Raw genomic sequence first — 16,459 nt, 5'->3', positions numbered from 1 at the left:
TCAGCGGAAGGGAAGTTACCGAGCTGCCAGAGTTAGGGGTTGTTCAATTAGAATTAAAAGAGGCGGGGTTATAAAATATAATTCGATTGAGGTTGCGTAGGAACAATAACGCACTTTATTAAGGAACTGTAGAACCTACCGTTGCACAGTATGTCGAGTATATGGGCGTTCGGGAAAAAGCCATAACTCTTAAACTATGTAATTTTCGAGTAAAGTACCTGAATACTTTTTGAAATAAGATGCAAAGACGAATCAATTGATATATAATAAAAATTCTTGTTTAATTATTTAAAACAAAATTTTTTTTAATTGCCATGACCTTGTTTTTTATATATAATAAAAAAATTAGGACAAATTGCGATAATTTCAAAAAAAAATTTTTTGGAGATTCATGATCTTATAATACTAAAGACACCTTGTACAAATGAAATTAAAGAACCAAATAGCTTGCGAGAAACGCATCTTTAAAAAAATGCACGGAATTTGACAGTAAAGTTTCAGCCCCAATTTTAATAACAAATTGATTAATTCCGTTAAAATTGAAGGTCGTTTTAGAAACTACGTTTTGTTACGAACATTTTAGGATACATAAATTTGCAGATCTTACACCTTGATTTTCGGACTTTTTTCCATTGGACGACACATTGTGCGTTGCCTAGTTTGGCTAACGACTGTCGTCTACGGCCGCACACACACACAACACACACACAGGCATTCTTTGTCGCGAGAACGCAAACCGATCGTTCTCGCATTCGCTCACCTATCGCTGTCCTCGGTCCGTGCTCTGTTTACCCATAACATTCGAAAGCAGAGAAGACGCACAATTTAACAGGGGAGTTGGAGTGAGGGGCATGCTATAGTCGGAACCCCACTGACGTCACGAAGCTACAGTGTAGTCTATCCAAGACAGTGGCGCTGCGATTCGCGCTGAGGGTGGGGATCGTGACGCCACTGGTTACTGTCACTATTGGGGAGTCAGTGGGACAATTATCGAAACATGACATCATTTATCCCCACATTTAAACATCAGAAGGGTCAAAGGGTCTCTTGTTTTCACAGGAGGGCCTGTTTAAGAATTCATCAGAGAGTCTGTCGGCGTTTGTCTCCGCGTTCTCTTCTTTAACCTCTAAAGCCCTCTGGCTTCTATTGTTATTTGTCTTGTCGCGCTGTCTCCGGGGACAGCTAGCAGTCTGCCATCCGCAGACACCGCACCGGCAAGAAGCCTCTGTCTTTCCTCTTTAGCGAAAATTGCATGTCTCTAATATCTCAAGAAAAAGAGTGCCTCAAGTATTCGCTGTCATCCGGGGCCGTCGAACACTTTCATCGATTCCGTTCACGCTCGGAGACTCGACAGAAATTGGCCTAACAATTTTCTCGAAACGGTCCCGCGGCTTTGAAGTCTCAACGATCGTTACCAGGCCAGCACTTTTTCGTGCGTACCCGCCTTTACCGGGCTCCTTCAAGAAAGTAGTTAACGATTTTCTACGCGGCGGGCTTATTAATGCGCTTATTGGAGACCGTCGACGGAGTCTGCTTTTTCTTTGAACGGGAATCGGCAGGAAAAGATCGCGTTTTCTTGCTTGAATCGCCGTGGCAGTTTTCTCCGTTAAAATCTGATCGTCTTCTTCTGAAAATGTTATTTAGATGCTGGCAATAAGAAGGAAATCAAATACTTTTAATATTCCTACTATTTGAAATCGCATCAATTCTCAGTGTAATTATTAATTATCGTTCTCTCAAGATCGCCAAACACGACTAAAAATCAACGCGTTTGTTCGCTCAATTTAAATAAATTATCGAATGCCAAAGCGAATTTATCGGAGCAATTAACTGCAAAATTCACGGATGAAGAGCGTATAACTCTGATTTTGCCTAAAAATTACCGAGATGATGAGCGTGCATCTATAAGAATTTATTCGATAAACATATTTCGATCTATCGCGGATCGAGCACAGCTGCGATAAAAATGTTTCTCTCAATTATCTCTTTATTGGAAAGGCCGCGGCAGGAAAGGGCGGCAGCGGTAAATTGGTTCGTCGGAGCGAATTGTTTTTCACTAACCGACAAAACTAATAATATCGGGGCAGCGAGTGAGATCCCGAAACTCGTCGAACCTCGCCCGGAAAAACAAATAATCCAGCGAAATCGCCGCCAAAGCGTATCGACGCGTCGAATCGCGCACACTCCTCTCTCGCGCGGCAAGTATGCAAAGCATTTCCAATTTCCACGTGTGCATACGTGTGGCTATCGACGCCGGACTTCCCCTTATTCTCCGTCTTCCACTTTGCTGGGCTATAGAAGTTTTCCGGGCCAGTAGATTGTCCTCGGCCGCTTTATTACGCGATGGAGATCGCAGAAAGCGAGTCCGACTCCTCGATATCTCGCGGAAACGCTGCTTCTGCAAACAGGTGAGCTCGCGGATCCAGAAAAATTGCTAGAGGATACCGCGTGCACGCTCCACTGATTCGGAACGCAGAAAGCGTTGACAATAACACCGTAATGCTGGGAAAATCGCTCGGACACTCGAGGCTCCTTGCAATTCGACGCGATTTAATTCGGTGATAAAATACTTGTTACCGGAGTTCATTTGTGAGCGATTTCTGCTACATATAATATACAGCTCAGCTTATCTAGATCATCAATTAATTACGGGTATTATTTTTTCGGAGGATTACAGTGAAATTATGTTTCCGGTGTGTTAAGTCCACCGATTTTTAATGAGTAATCTTCATCGCGGAAACGGTCGGATTCGTGTCTGTTTGTCAAATAATCCAGCAATTAATCAGCTGGGTAAGTAAACTAGTACCTCCGTGTATAGTAAATACCATCATAGTAAATACCACGAGAATTTAAACACAAGTTTTAATAGAGTTGAAAGTAAATCTAATATTCTTAGGGAAATAAAAATATATATAGTAAATTTAATTCTGCGAACATGAATTTGCGAGGCGATTTGCAATGATTTATTACGGTGAACTATCTGACTAATTATTAGACAGCGGATTTTATGCATTTATGACAAAATTAAATAGATGTGATTGAAAACAGTAAAAATATTGGAAGAATTTAAAATTATTGTTATATTTATTCGACCTATTAAACGTATTTAGAAAGAAAATATAGTCCTGTTTCACTCAAGTTTGTTGCAATTTAGGTTGAAAATGTTAATTTTTTCATTTTATGTTTATTTTCACTTGGCTCCTATTTCTCCCGACTGCATTTTTATTTCGAATAATTTCTAATTTTTCGGTGGGAATATTTTCTCCATATTTCAAACGAATGTACATTGCGTTTAGTCGAATGTGGCAACGGTGGCGGCGACCGTGTTAGAGAATCGATATCAGTCGAATTTCTTTTCAGAGGCAGCCGGCTGGTTCGTGGATTTTTCGAGCAGGAGGCATGCGTATATTAATCAACGGCCGGGCGACAGGAGCCGGTGTAAGACATTCTGGAACGGCGGGAAAACAATGGACAATTAATGCACGCCATTCGTCGGACGCATTCCGCGAGCTCTGAACTGCCGCGGCAGCCCATTTGCTCCGAGAAGTTGCACAAAGGATCGGCGGATGCCGTAGCCCGCCACAGGGGTGCGCGCACGTCTCGATTCGTTTTTGGGAAATGAACCCCCCTTTGAGTTCCGTCCCACGTCTGTCATCCGTCGCGTCTGGAATGGGAGACGCGATCCAGAGGAATCCCGGCACAGGATAAATTAAAGAGGACAAACCCACGCACGCCTACGAGCTCGCACGTTCATAGTCGCAAGGGAATTAAGACATTCTTCGACCGGGCTGTGGAATTCCTAACGTGATTTTATCGTTTCCCTCTAGGCTGCCGACGATAACGCCAATTAAACTTCGCTCGAATTCGCGGAGACTTATTCTCGGGAAGAACATGAACCAGAATTGTGATTTTATATCCTGAGAGTAGGGTAAAGTGCCCAAATATGATATAGTCGCCTATTATGGCACTACCTTATATCTTGAAAAGGAGAAGTCGCATTCTAGTGAGAAAATCCTCGGACAATAGTTTACCATATTCACTCAACAGTGTGCAGTGCAATCGCACCCTTCTATAGATTTTAGTATCCATCTTCCGCCAGTTGTGTCTCCACGTGTTGAATATTTTTATGGTTAGATTTTCGATTGTATCTTTATCGAGGAAGGTAAGTGATTTTGAAATGTTTGAACATATCAGTAACTTCAGTTTATTTATATTAATATTTGCCAACTGTTGGTTTGGGTAGAAATTCATTTTCTCTGTGTCAGTAGCTAGTATGTATTATCAGTCCACGTGGAGTTCCCAATGTGGCACTACCAAGAGTTCCCTAATATGGGAATGGGTATAGTTATTGACATTCTTGGTGTGGGTGCCGAATATGGCACTAGGTGCCATATTAGGAACTTAAGGTGTACCATATTAAGAACCCCTTTCGCTGGAACCTGCAAGTGACACACCACAAAACAAATATTTTTCCCAAGCTGTATTAATTTTTGAACAAACTTGACCCCAGAATCTTATAGGGAGGAAATGCATTTACAACTGGTAATTTTTTGGTCGAAAAAGAGCTGTTGAGTATTCAGGTACATTCACATTCAACTGAGACTGATACATGAAAACAATACCATAAGTTAGACAGCGTCACCTAGTGGATGTGTGAAGTGTAAAGTGTGCAGTTGTACGATGTTGTTGTGGGCTTCGTGCGAGAACCTTTTGTTGAGTCGTGTAAGATTATATTAATAAATAACCAGTTGTTGTGTAAAATACCTTACCCACGCATCATGTATTTAATAAGAGCATTCTAAAATAATAAAAAAATGACATCAACAAAAAGTGGTTCATATTTGGGCACTTTATCTTATGCATTCGATGTTGATTCAATCTTCGAGTCATCAGCAACGGCTTTAAATCCTTACATCGTGAAAATTTATGGAAAAAAATTCGTCAGATTTTTTTACAATAAGGAAACATATTTGCTTGTTCAATCCCCGATTTATTAGAACCTCGATTATCCGAACCGACGACGGTCCCGAATATACGATGAATTCTTCTGGGTTCGAGAAGAGTGAACGACTTTAGGCTAATAAAAAGTTCAGCATCCGCAGCTCCGTCAAATTTAAAAGAAGAAGATGAAGGAGTAGGGAGTAGGAGAGAAAAAATTAGCGTAAGAGGGAAACGCTTCCGCGGGAAACCATCGGCGTCGCTTTGTATCTGAGATTTAATAATACTTTTTAATAGGAGGACCCGCACAAAGCCGTGTCATTTCTTTCGTCCGTCATCCTTCACTATTTAATATCCACCTGGTTCTTTCGCTTTACGGGCCACGTGGCATTCTGGGACAGTGACGGAGCAACGAATGGTAATTAATTCGCAGTGTTTGCTTGAAGCTTCCCCGCGAAAAACGGTTGAACGAAACTCGGGGCGACCGTGCATCGAGATTGTCGGTTTTCGAATAACCTCGCGAAATGATGTTCTACTTGACACAGCAAACAAAATCTCCAGGAGAGCTATTATTGTTTCCTCGCAGACAAGTTTCCGAAACGAGCCAATCCGTGGAAGAGACTCGCGAACTCGATTATCATTTAAAGGCGCATGATTAAATCGCTTAAATAGCAGATGCAGATCTTTCTGGAAAAACGCCGCCTTTCCATGTTTTAATTCGGCGAGCTTTCTTTTCGCCTGGCTGAATGGAGTCTCTGATTGATGACGATTGAACCGGAACATAATCGTAGAACGAAAGCCGTTCTACGGAAAGATAATTCGAACCTTCTGCTCCCTTCGCTCGTTCCTTTATTTAATCCGACGCGACCTGGCGATTAGCAGTGCTTCTTCCTTGAATTTTATCTTCGGTGACATCGCCCCTTTGTCGCGTGGGAAAGGTGTTGTCGGCACGTTCTCGACTTAGCTGAGCCAAAATGAGGTTCGTAGAGTGAGCTTCTACCCTTTGATTAATCAATGTCAATGTTAAACTGTGACACTAGGGGATGCAATTGAGGGCAATGCAGCAAGAAGGGTGCAGCTCCATTTTTACGAGACGATTAGAAGATACAAATTTAATTAATGAAGAATGTTAAATTGTGACACTAGGGGTGCAATTGAAACACTGCAGCAAGAAGAGTGCAGCTCCGCTTTCGCACATTTTATAAAATTACTGCTCTGACTTAACATTAAAATGGGAAATTTAATGAATGAAGAAAAATAATCCGGAATAACCTCGATAGAGATTCAAATTGTTTGAATAAAAAATTGCTCCCCACAATGATCCTTTGGCGATTCCTCAATTTTTTAGAGTGGCGTGCATTTTGCGCGATTCTGAGCGAGTTATGGGAGATGATTGGGGAGGAGGTAAGGGGCACATCTGCTTGAATAAATGCTCACGTCGCGATGGAGCACGCACAGAGGCGCCCTTCCACGTGTCGGTCGAAAATCATGTTTTTTGGATAGCTCGCTATCGAGCTGCGCTGTGTGTTTCTCCAGGACCCACAGGTAACCCGGTCTGGTCTGGGCCAAAAACCTCCTCGGAAGTTCTGCTCTGTACGTACGTGTCCAATTCCGTGCTCCCAGGCCCGCAGAGCGTGTTTCCGCAAGCTCAAACTTTGACCGAGGTGGCATCAAAAATTTACATAATCGTGTAAAACCTATGCATCCCGTATTTTCTGGCCGTGCGTCCGGCTGCGACGACGCTCTCTTTCTGCAGAGACAACCGCCGCGCCGTGCATGCACCAGATAATGCGAATCAAAGGGGGCGACGTTATGGGGGTCGTAACGCGTCGGCAATTGATTTATTATTAACAGGCTATTCTCGATCGTGCGTCGCGTCGCTTCGGTATAACACGTTTACAATGACATCGGCAGAGACATCTTTTCGTTAAATAAATAAATATTTTCTGTGTTGCGATCACAGACGTCAGACAAATACACCGTCAAATTCTGCAGCCTGTTCAACTCCCCCCGTATCAAATATTTCATATTCTCCATGAAATTTCACAATACTGTAATTCTTCGTGTATTCTAATAATCGTGTTCAGCATGTACAAGGATTAAATTCCACTCCACTGTGGAAATCAAACACGACCAACATTTTCCATAAAGAAGTCGCTGTAACGTTGCAAATGAACGGATTAAAAGTAATCTCCTGAAAATTTCGATTGATCGAAGGGAGAAACACCGATTTATTCTGTCTATTTTGCCAGCGTTTCCGGAACTGTCTCGACATTTTACAATTTTCAAAATGCAACGCGTTCGGTTAGATGCGTGCCGTGCGAAATTCGGAATAATTAGCCGGGGGCTGTGCAACATTTGCAGAACCGTTTCGAAAAACGATTTTCGAGCAAATCATTCGCGATCGACGGCATTTCGCGAGGATTACCGGGTAATTTGCTGGACGTTCTCGCTTTTTGGCGGCCGTTCGCAAAACGCGCGCGAAGCGTATGCATTTAAAACGGTAATTGCGAAAGTCCCGCGGTCCGGCTTCGGAACTCCCCGATGGTTAATCCGGTTTATTAAGTTTTATCAAGTTTTCGCGACCGCCGGGGGTGAGAGAACTTTTGTAAGTAATTATTATAATTATCGCGGCGTGGCGAGCTTAAGCGGCCTTCCTTGTTTCAATAAACCGCTCTGCCATGTTTAATGCGGCGTGTACGGCTACGGCTGAGTTACGTTAATTAGCTGGCCAACCCGCTAAATAATTTACAGCCGAAAAGTAATCGACCTTTGGCTCTGTTGCAAATGAAACGTGCCCGGGCTGCGTTGAAACTGTTGTCCTGCTCATTGAATCACATGGACACGCTATTTTGCGGCCGACATCGCAACGATTTCATCGTGCCACTCGAAAAATCCACCACGGCGTTCGTTTCCGTCGCGGAGCTAATGAACGGCTGCTCGGCTACAAAGGAACACACCCCTAAAAAAAGGAATTACATTCCACCCTTAATCATATGGTTACAATTGTGAAAAAATTATATGAAATTCAAGCAGTGAGTTCTTAATGTCTTAATTAACAACCAAGAAAAAAAAATAAAGTTAAGGGTGTTAACATATTATCCTTGAAATTTTAGGGGATTATCTGTCAAGCTAAAAGCATTGTTTTTGCCAGACCCTTTCGGAGGCACTGTTAACTCACTTGTAAACGAATCCCTGCATCGTCCAGCTCGAATGGTCGCGCGAATGTCAAATAATATCGCGTCCCGCGAAGACAGTCTGTCAAGCGTGGACACGGCATCGATGGTAGCAGACGTCGAACGAATTATCGCATCGGACACGGTCCAATTTCAGCTGAACAAAGCAGGACTAGAAAAACTGCGAGAAGCGGTGCCTCGGAATTCGGGTCATGCGTGAAAGATGTGCGCACCGGGTATGATGCTGGATGCAAGTTAACGGTGCCGTGTAAACGCGCGTGTATTTAAAGCGCATCATAAACTAAAACGCTGTCGTGACGTCTATACGGATGCGGAACGGGGGTTGAATGTACACTGCCAGTTATTAAACTTCGTGCCGGGCTACGGTTCATTAATCTGAAACAGAGGCAGCGTGACGTCGATTGTACGCGTTGATTTGTTGCCCGTGCGCTGGCTGCGACCGAGATTTCGCTTAATTTCGCGGACCGAACCAATAGCGAACGGATCGTTTTCAGTATGGCATCGCGTCGCGTCAATCGCCGCGCCACGCCGCGCCGGTTCGAGTTTTACGATAATGATAAGAACCAAACCGGCGTGTATCATTTACGAAGATGGTCTCCTATTACGCCGGAATTAACGCGCCGAAGACACCCCGTTCCGGAATCATGAATATTCAACGCGGCGAGCGCGTAATCTTGAAGAGGGTCCCCTAAATTCGCCTCGCGAGAATCGAACACCGACAAACCTACCGGTAACGAACGATTCGTTCTGCAAGACGATTCGCATGATTCCCGAATGGCTCTAATCGCTCCCCGTTCTCGTGATGAATGATCAGGTTGCTGCTGAATGCGGCGACATTCTTTTACGTGGAAAAAAGAATCCTCCGCAGCTGACAACTTAAAATTTTTGGAGGTTCGTTTCAATTCTGATTGTGAATAGTCCCTGAGAAAATGGGAGAAATCGTGCGCGTTAAAAAATTGGATTTTCATTGAGTTTTTACTGGAAACAATGTTTTAATCCAGAAAAATATTTTTATAATGCAACGTCTACGTACATATACAACTATCAACTAGTATCTCAGCTGAAGGAGGACACCTAAATATCTCCTTTATTTTCAATGACACAAAAAAAGTATTTATGGCATAATTTCAATGGTATCGAAGGAGGAATGTCAGAGAATAATTTTTATTTGTCCGGTTATTTTTTATCGGGAAAACTTTTTTTTATTCCATCTTGTTAATGACTTAAGCATATTCAAATGTATTTTTTCAGCCGCTATAAGATGGAATCAAAAAATCTTATTTTTCCCGATAAAAAAATAACGATGACCGGACAAAAGAAATTGTTCTTCTATGATATTTCTCCTTCGATACCATTTAAATTACGCCATAAATATTTTGTTTGTGTCATTAAAAATAAAGGAGATATTTAGGTGGCCTCCTTCAACTGAGACACCCCGTTTACATATGACATAAAAATGTGAGAATTGTACCGAGATTCGTTTCAATTTTGATTACGATATGCCTGGACGATTAGACTTGTGAAATTGGTTTTTGTTCAGCTGAAATGTAATCGTGATTTTGTCCGGAATGAGTTCGCAATAATGGCGAATAAAAGGGCGAGGAAATAACGTTTTGTTTCTTATTATAATTGATTGCCGCGGAGCGACGCAAATTAATAGAGCGCCGGCAGATACATCGCCGACGAGTTACAGAGGACCTTTTTCTCTTAATTGGATGTCAATTATGATCCAATTTAGTTCTCGCAAAGTATTAATTTGGCAATTTCCTGTACAGAACGCGTATTAATTTGATGGGCGATTCCAACATTCTATTGAATAACTAAGTAAATTATAACAATACCATTTGCCGGAATGAATAAATGACTACGGTTTCAATGTGATTCCAATATCGTTTCAATGTAAAATATTCCGCATCACTTCGATAAAGTGGTCTCATAACTAGTGATACAAACAACGCGTTAGCGACAAATTAGCGAATCTCTTATTTCGATACAGCGAATAATTGTTTACAATTCCCCCTTATGTTTCTCGATTTTATGAATATAAACATAAAACGTCGTTGCTTCGCAATAATTTCTTCGTAAACGCCGCGTTCTTGACAGGAATAATAATACCTCGTAGGGGATTACAAAAAGACGGGAAAATAACAAATTAAGTCAGACAAGAGGAAACACTGTGCAAACATGCATTGAATATATTAAAGCACGTTAGGAGCGTCGCGCAAAGAGCGAGCCAACCCGAGCTTGGAGTTTTTATAAAAACCCGGCTCTACAAGTGTAAAATAATGTAACGTAATGTGGGAGGAGGGGAAAAAAAATCTCGGAGTATGTAACACGAAGCGAAAATACGGGAACGAAAATGTTTTACGTGGGGACGCGGGCACGAAGGCGGGGCTACGAAGAACGGGTTAAAATGAGAAAAAAAAAGAAAGAAGCTAAAACAACGGGGACTAGTTAGACGCAAAAAGAACTGCAAGTCCCGCGGACTTTGACGGCGCGCTTGTATATTTCATAATTACACTATTTCTTAATCGCGCACCGTTTGAGAGAACGGTGTTTCCACGGGGAAAAGTTTCTGCGATCGTTGTCAAGAGGGCTGCAAGATAAAAGCTACGGAAGAGAAATTTTATTCGCGACCTACAATCGCGATTCTTCGCGCGTTCCCGGAAATATCATCTCGCACACCCTTCGAAAACAAATTTTTCTGTTCAATTAGAACTTCCGAGCAAGTTTCCCAGCGACAATTAAATACTCCCGGAGCTCGACTACACTAATCACGCTGTCCGACACCAATTTCCTAGACGATGCTAGTCAATGTTGTTACTGCCTCTCTCGAATAGCCTCGTTTGTCGAGAATTTTACATTACGTACATAATGTACGATATGATACGAAATCGAAAATAATACTCTAATAAAATTGTTAGTGGGTTTTCTGTTGATCCGAATTTGATTAAGCACAGATCAATAGCGATGCCGAGAGGTCGGGACCATCGTTAATAAAAATCCGAAGTCAGAGTTTCAGAATTCGAAGCAATCGCAGAAAAGTTCGCTCGCAAGTTCGGTCGTTCCGTCGGATAATTTATTCGTCGAGAAGTAATTTTTAAGAGAATGTTAAGTTCGATTTGATCAAATTTGTCGTCGAATTTCCATGCGCAGATGGTGCCGAAGAAACTCCGAACGAATTTCTCCGGATAAAAGGGGCGATCATCTTTTCCCAAGTAGATTAGTATATTTCTATACAGTAGCCGTTTATCCGTATCATTTCCAACCGGTTGAGTTTCTTTCGAGAGACTGTTTCGTTCTCCGGGCCACTGGTGGGAGTCGCGCGACGTCGGATCAGCCTAAAATTTATTGTCGACTTCCCCGTGGAACAAGTCGTTTAATCATACTTCGATTTCCGTCGACGGCCGACGATGTCGCAGCCGGTCACGTGCGCCGGCGCGATAAATGCAAAGTACGTACTAACGGTAACAGAAGGTTCGAGGGAATGTTCTGCGGCTCTTTTCGCCGTGGCAAAACGGAAGTGAGCGTAAGGGACTCCTTGATAAACCGGACACGCGCGTCCTCTTTCCTCGAGCCGGGAATTCCACGTGAAAAAACTCGTCGCGAGTCTCAAATCCCCAAAATCGAGATTTTGAAACATCCGAGAGTAAATTAAGAGCATTGCCTTTATTTCGAGAATATCTTACCACTGAATTATTACAAACTGGTATCTCCAAGACAGAGTTGTGCTAATTTAAATATATTGTAATTGAATTACGTCATTTAATTACATTGTATTTTATACGCGCAGTATTTGAATTACATTGTAATTGCATTACATAATTCGAACCTTTCAATTAATTTACTTGTAATTTGCTTTAACGTGAAGAACGTTCTTGTTTTAGGTCTTTCCTATTAAATAGTGTTACTTTTTTTTCTGTAGTAAGGTTGTCCTATGTCTTTCTACAATTTATATTTCTTTTCTGAAACGAACGCATTAAACAAGTTTATCTTTGATCACACAATATCAATTTAGTTCCACCACCTATTCATCTTAATTATAATTCATAATTATACTGTACTGTTTGTAATTGTATTTCAATTGTGACAACGAATTACATTATAATTTAATTGAATAAGAGACCAAATTACATCATAATTTAATTGAATGAAGCGACTGAATTTCGAATTACGAAATAATTGAATGCAATGTAATTGAATTACTTTGTAATTATAATTCGTCTAGTAATTCAATTGTAATTCAACACAACTCTGCTCCAAGATCATCTGATTACTCATTGTTGGTCACTGACCGATCAATTTTGGTCACTGATCGATCCACGATGGCCACTGATTCATCTGATGTTTAAGAGCGTCGTCAAGGCAGAATCATAATAATAACATAAACCGTTCTCAGCCATAACTACCCTTCTGGCAGGGGTATGAATAATTCGCCAACTTCCTACTTTTCCTAATGCAAAATCGGGCAAATTCGCACAGAAATTGGCCCGTTCCGAAGGCTAATATTGAAGTTTGATTTTGAAGTTTCGAACCGAAGTCGCGGGGAAGGGAAGTTGTGGAACCACGTTGATTCGAGTTGGAAAATATCGGAATTTGTTTACAAATATAATTTGTAAAGTTTGGATGCGCGAACAGCCCCGCAACTACTCTGAGGCCACGCCCACGTGTGGGCGCAAAATTTCACGGATGCTTTTGAAAGCCGGGGACGCGACACAGTTTTCTCGTCCGTGGAATTTCGAGAAATGTGTCGGCCAGCGGACGGCCAGCTCGAAGCTACGAGCGTTGCGTTAATATTTCGCGGCGTGCATGTAATTACTATGGCAGATACGTGCCGCGCCGTAGATAGAGACCGTGGAACATTTACGCGTGTCCTTAACCCGGACACGCGGCTAACGGGATTTTTACGGGCCAGGCTCTGCTATTTATCTGCTATTTAGATTTCGAAAGTTATTGGTGGATCGCGGGAAAATCTCCAAAAATGCGCGACACTTTACTTGCAAAAAGATGGTGCTGTTCTGCGCGGGGTAGAATTGATTTTCACGTGCTCGGTACACGCGAAATTTTATAATCTGTGTAATTTCAGGAAGTCACCATTTTTTTTAAAATTTAATCAATGGTAAAATGCGTAGAGGGACCATGTCCTTAAAGTTTTTATCAGATGTTCGAAGTTGTTCCGTTGATATACATAGATTATGAAGCTGCAGGAAACTTTAAACGCGTTTTCAAGAAACAACTTTGTCGCAACTGGCTAACAAGATTAAAAAACTGTTAGTTCGAGCAACTTGAATTTTTTCTGTATGCTGAGTACCTAGTAGTTTCTCATCCAAGTCGTTAACAAACTTGAAGATTATTTTGTATCCTTCGGTACTGTAGGGGTTAAGTTGCAATATCAATTTGAAAAAATTTGCTATAAATCCAGCTACTCGATAAGCGTCTTTAACAGACAAAGTCCATGTTGTGTCAAGAGAACAATGAACTGTTAGTCGCGCAGACAAGGAATAATTTATGAATCCTAGTGGCTGTGCGTTGAAAGCAAGAACACATTCGGTAGCATCTTGGAAACCGATGCTAGTGAGAATCAGAGTTACGTCGGTGGAAAGTAATAATGAAAATAGTTTATATTCTTGTTCCGCGAAGAAAGGCGATACCGAGAGAGGGTAGAATCGGGCATGGAACAACGTGCATAGATGGTAGCCTTCTGTGTCTAGAAAGAGTAAAGAAAAGAGAAAGATCCGCGGCCGTGCAAAGTTTACTGAGCACGGATGGAAGGAAAAACGCGATGCTCGTAAGTGCATAACAATAAAAAGTCCGCCGCGGAAGAAGCGACGGGCCAGTGAATTACACGAGGCGCGAGTCATTCTGTATGCATATTGCAGGGCCGGGTCGGCTGTATGCAAAGTGCATTTTACAGTAACGCAGCCCGACATCCGTGCGCTTTCAATTTTAATTATACCGTGGCCTCACCCATTACGTCAACTCCAGCCAGCTACGCGAGCATTTATCATCCGATGTTCACCGTCAAATAAAACCTTGACTGCCGGTGTCCCCGGGACTACTCGAAAAATTAAGCTGCGGCGGCCTTCAGCTGCAAATATTGTACTGGGAGGCGGCTCTGATTACTCGTTGCCTGTTTCAAATACTGAAAATGTCACCTGGACATTCGGAGCATTTGGAAGTGTTCTGCGTTATCAGTTGTCGCCGCTGATTGGTCTTTATTGGTCACAGACCAATGGAGGTTGATTGATCCGTATTGGTCACTGACCGATCAACATTAGTCACTGATTGGTCCACAATGCCACTGCAACAAGCTAATTACCCGAGCCATATCATCCGAGGCTAATCTTTCTGGCTGCATGAACCAGCCGTGTTCCACCGAAGAGCGTCGTCAAAACAGAAACAGAACTCCGTCGGTGCAATAGTCCCAGTAAACATTGTTCCATCGACGTTCTCGCGTAAAGTAGGTACACCGTGCTGCCGAGTTTCTCTCGGAGCCCGGGATCGTGATCGCGGGCGTGCGGCCGGTGGCGCGCGCGGTGCGAAGGTACTCGAATGGTGAAACGGGGTCTATAAACGGCGCGATAAAAGGCGAAAATCTCGGTCGGAAGTGCGGGGGCTGGTCTTAATTAAAATCTTAAACGCGTATCGCGATCCCGGGACGGCTGCTGGGTTCCGGGGCCGAAGTTTCCCCGGGCTGAATTATTTAATGGAGGATTTCCAAATTGTAATGCCAGCTGCTGCTAGACTGGTTGCTCGCTTGCTCGCTCGCTCGCTCACAGATTTCATACGCGGAAACTTAAATACGTCACACGCTAATGCTCCCGCGCTTGTCGTACACACATTCACCACTCGGCAACCCGTCTCACCCCCGTACCCGCTACTCCCATTCAATGAACTGCCGGATACCCGGCGAGCTTCTGACGGAAGTTTGTAATGGCGGCCGGCAAGTTTCCGTGAAATTCTTCCCCTGTTCCTCCCTCCCTCCCTCCCTCCCTCTCTCTTTCTGTCTGTCGCTCCTTCTCTCATTCTCTTCCAACCCCTTTGGTTCCTCCCACCACCAAGACTAATCTTTCGGCAAGAATGTCCCGAGTTAACGGACGGGCTAAAGGGGCCACCCTGTTTTTCCCTCGCGCGAGATAACCTCGTAAAGTCATCACGGAAATTGTAGCCACGCTGCGTCGCGGGTCGCGTCGGATCGAACAAAGTGCTCCGCAAAGTTCCGCAGACTACACAGTTGAAGATTGCAGCGGTGTCTGCCGGCTGATAAACTCTACGGCGTTCTGGACTTCAACTTATGAGCGTAGACTACCGCTTGTTTAGAGGACGAACGCGAGAAAATGGGAACATGATCGTTTTGGACCTCATGGAGCTGCTTGCTGCTTATGACACTTCTGGCTAGCTTTATGTGCATCCTGATTACATTTTCTACTTTGAAAAAAATTTACTTGCATAACACTCTTATAGAGCGTATACTATACACGACAGTACAGTGTCATCTTTAAGTGTCATCATCCAGAGTGTCTCAACGTGCCCCGAAAACCGAAAGGGAAACCGTGTGTAAACTAGTGCATTAGGTGGCCGCGTGACATCGATATTTCCAGCTAAAAGGATCTGCGATGCATCTTCGTCGACGCCGAAGGGTGCAAACAGCCTAACATCTTAAGCAGCATCGTTCGGGGTGGCAGTGGGTGGCTCATAGAACACGGTTATTCGAAAACGGAGCTGCATCGCGGCTGTAATGAATCGTTCGGCGAGACGCCCGTGAAAGTTCATAAAATTCGGCCGCGCGTGGTGGAACGCCTGCAAATTGTTTCGGTCACTCGATAAACCGCCCCGACTGTACAGCAACTTCGTAGGGGTGGAAATATCCCGGTTAGAAAACAAGCTGCACCTTGGACTGGTTTATTTATGCCGTTGAACACGGGAACCTGGGATCGTGGAGTTGAGAGGAAAAAGGAACGTTAATATATGTCGACCGATACGGTTTCGACATCACTGGGTTTAGTTTATTTAAAGCGCCGTACTCCGGAGGAGAAACAGCTGATTCTTTTTAGTCAATTTTCACTGTTGTGGCTGTAGCATGTCGCTGAGACGCGGTTCAATTTTTTCGAGATTTTTAGAGCCGGGAAATTTGAATGAGTGTGCAGGATGATTGGACACTTTACAATTTAACAATATCCATGTTTGAAATAATTTTCACTGTTGTGGCTGTACTTTTTAGAGCCAGGAAATTTAAATGAGTGTGCAGGATGATTGGACACTTTACAATTTAACAATATCCATGTTTGAAATAATTTTCACTGTTGTGGCTGTACTTTTTAGAG

The sequence above is a fragment of the Lasioglossum baleicum genome, chromosome 5 (assembly GCF_051020765.1).
Source record: "Lasioglossum baleicum chromosome 5, iyLasBale1, whole genome shotgun sequence".
Lineage (NCBI taxonomy): Eukaryota > Metazoa > Arthropoda > Insecta > Hymenoptera > Halictidae > Lasioglossum > Lasioglossum baleicum.
This window is presented reverse-complemented; position numbering follows the sequence as displayed.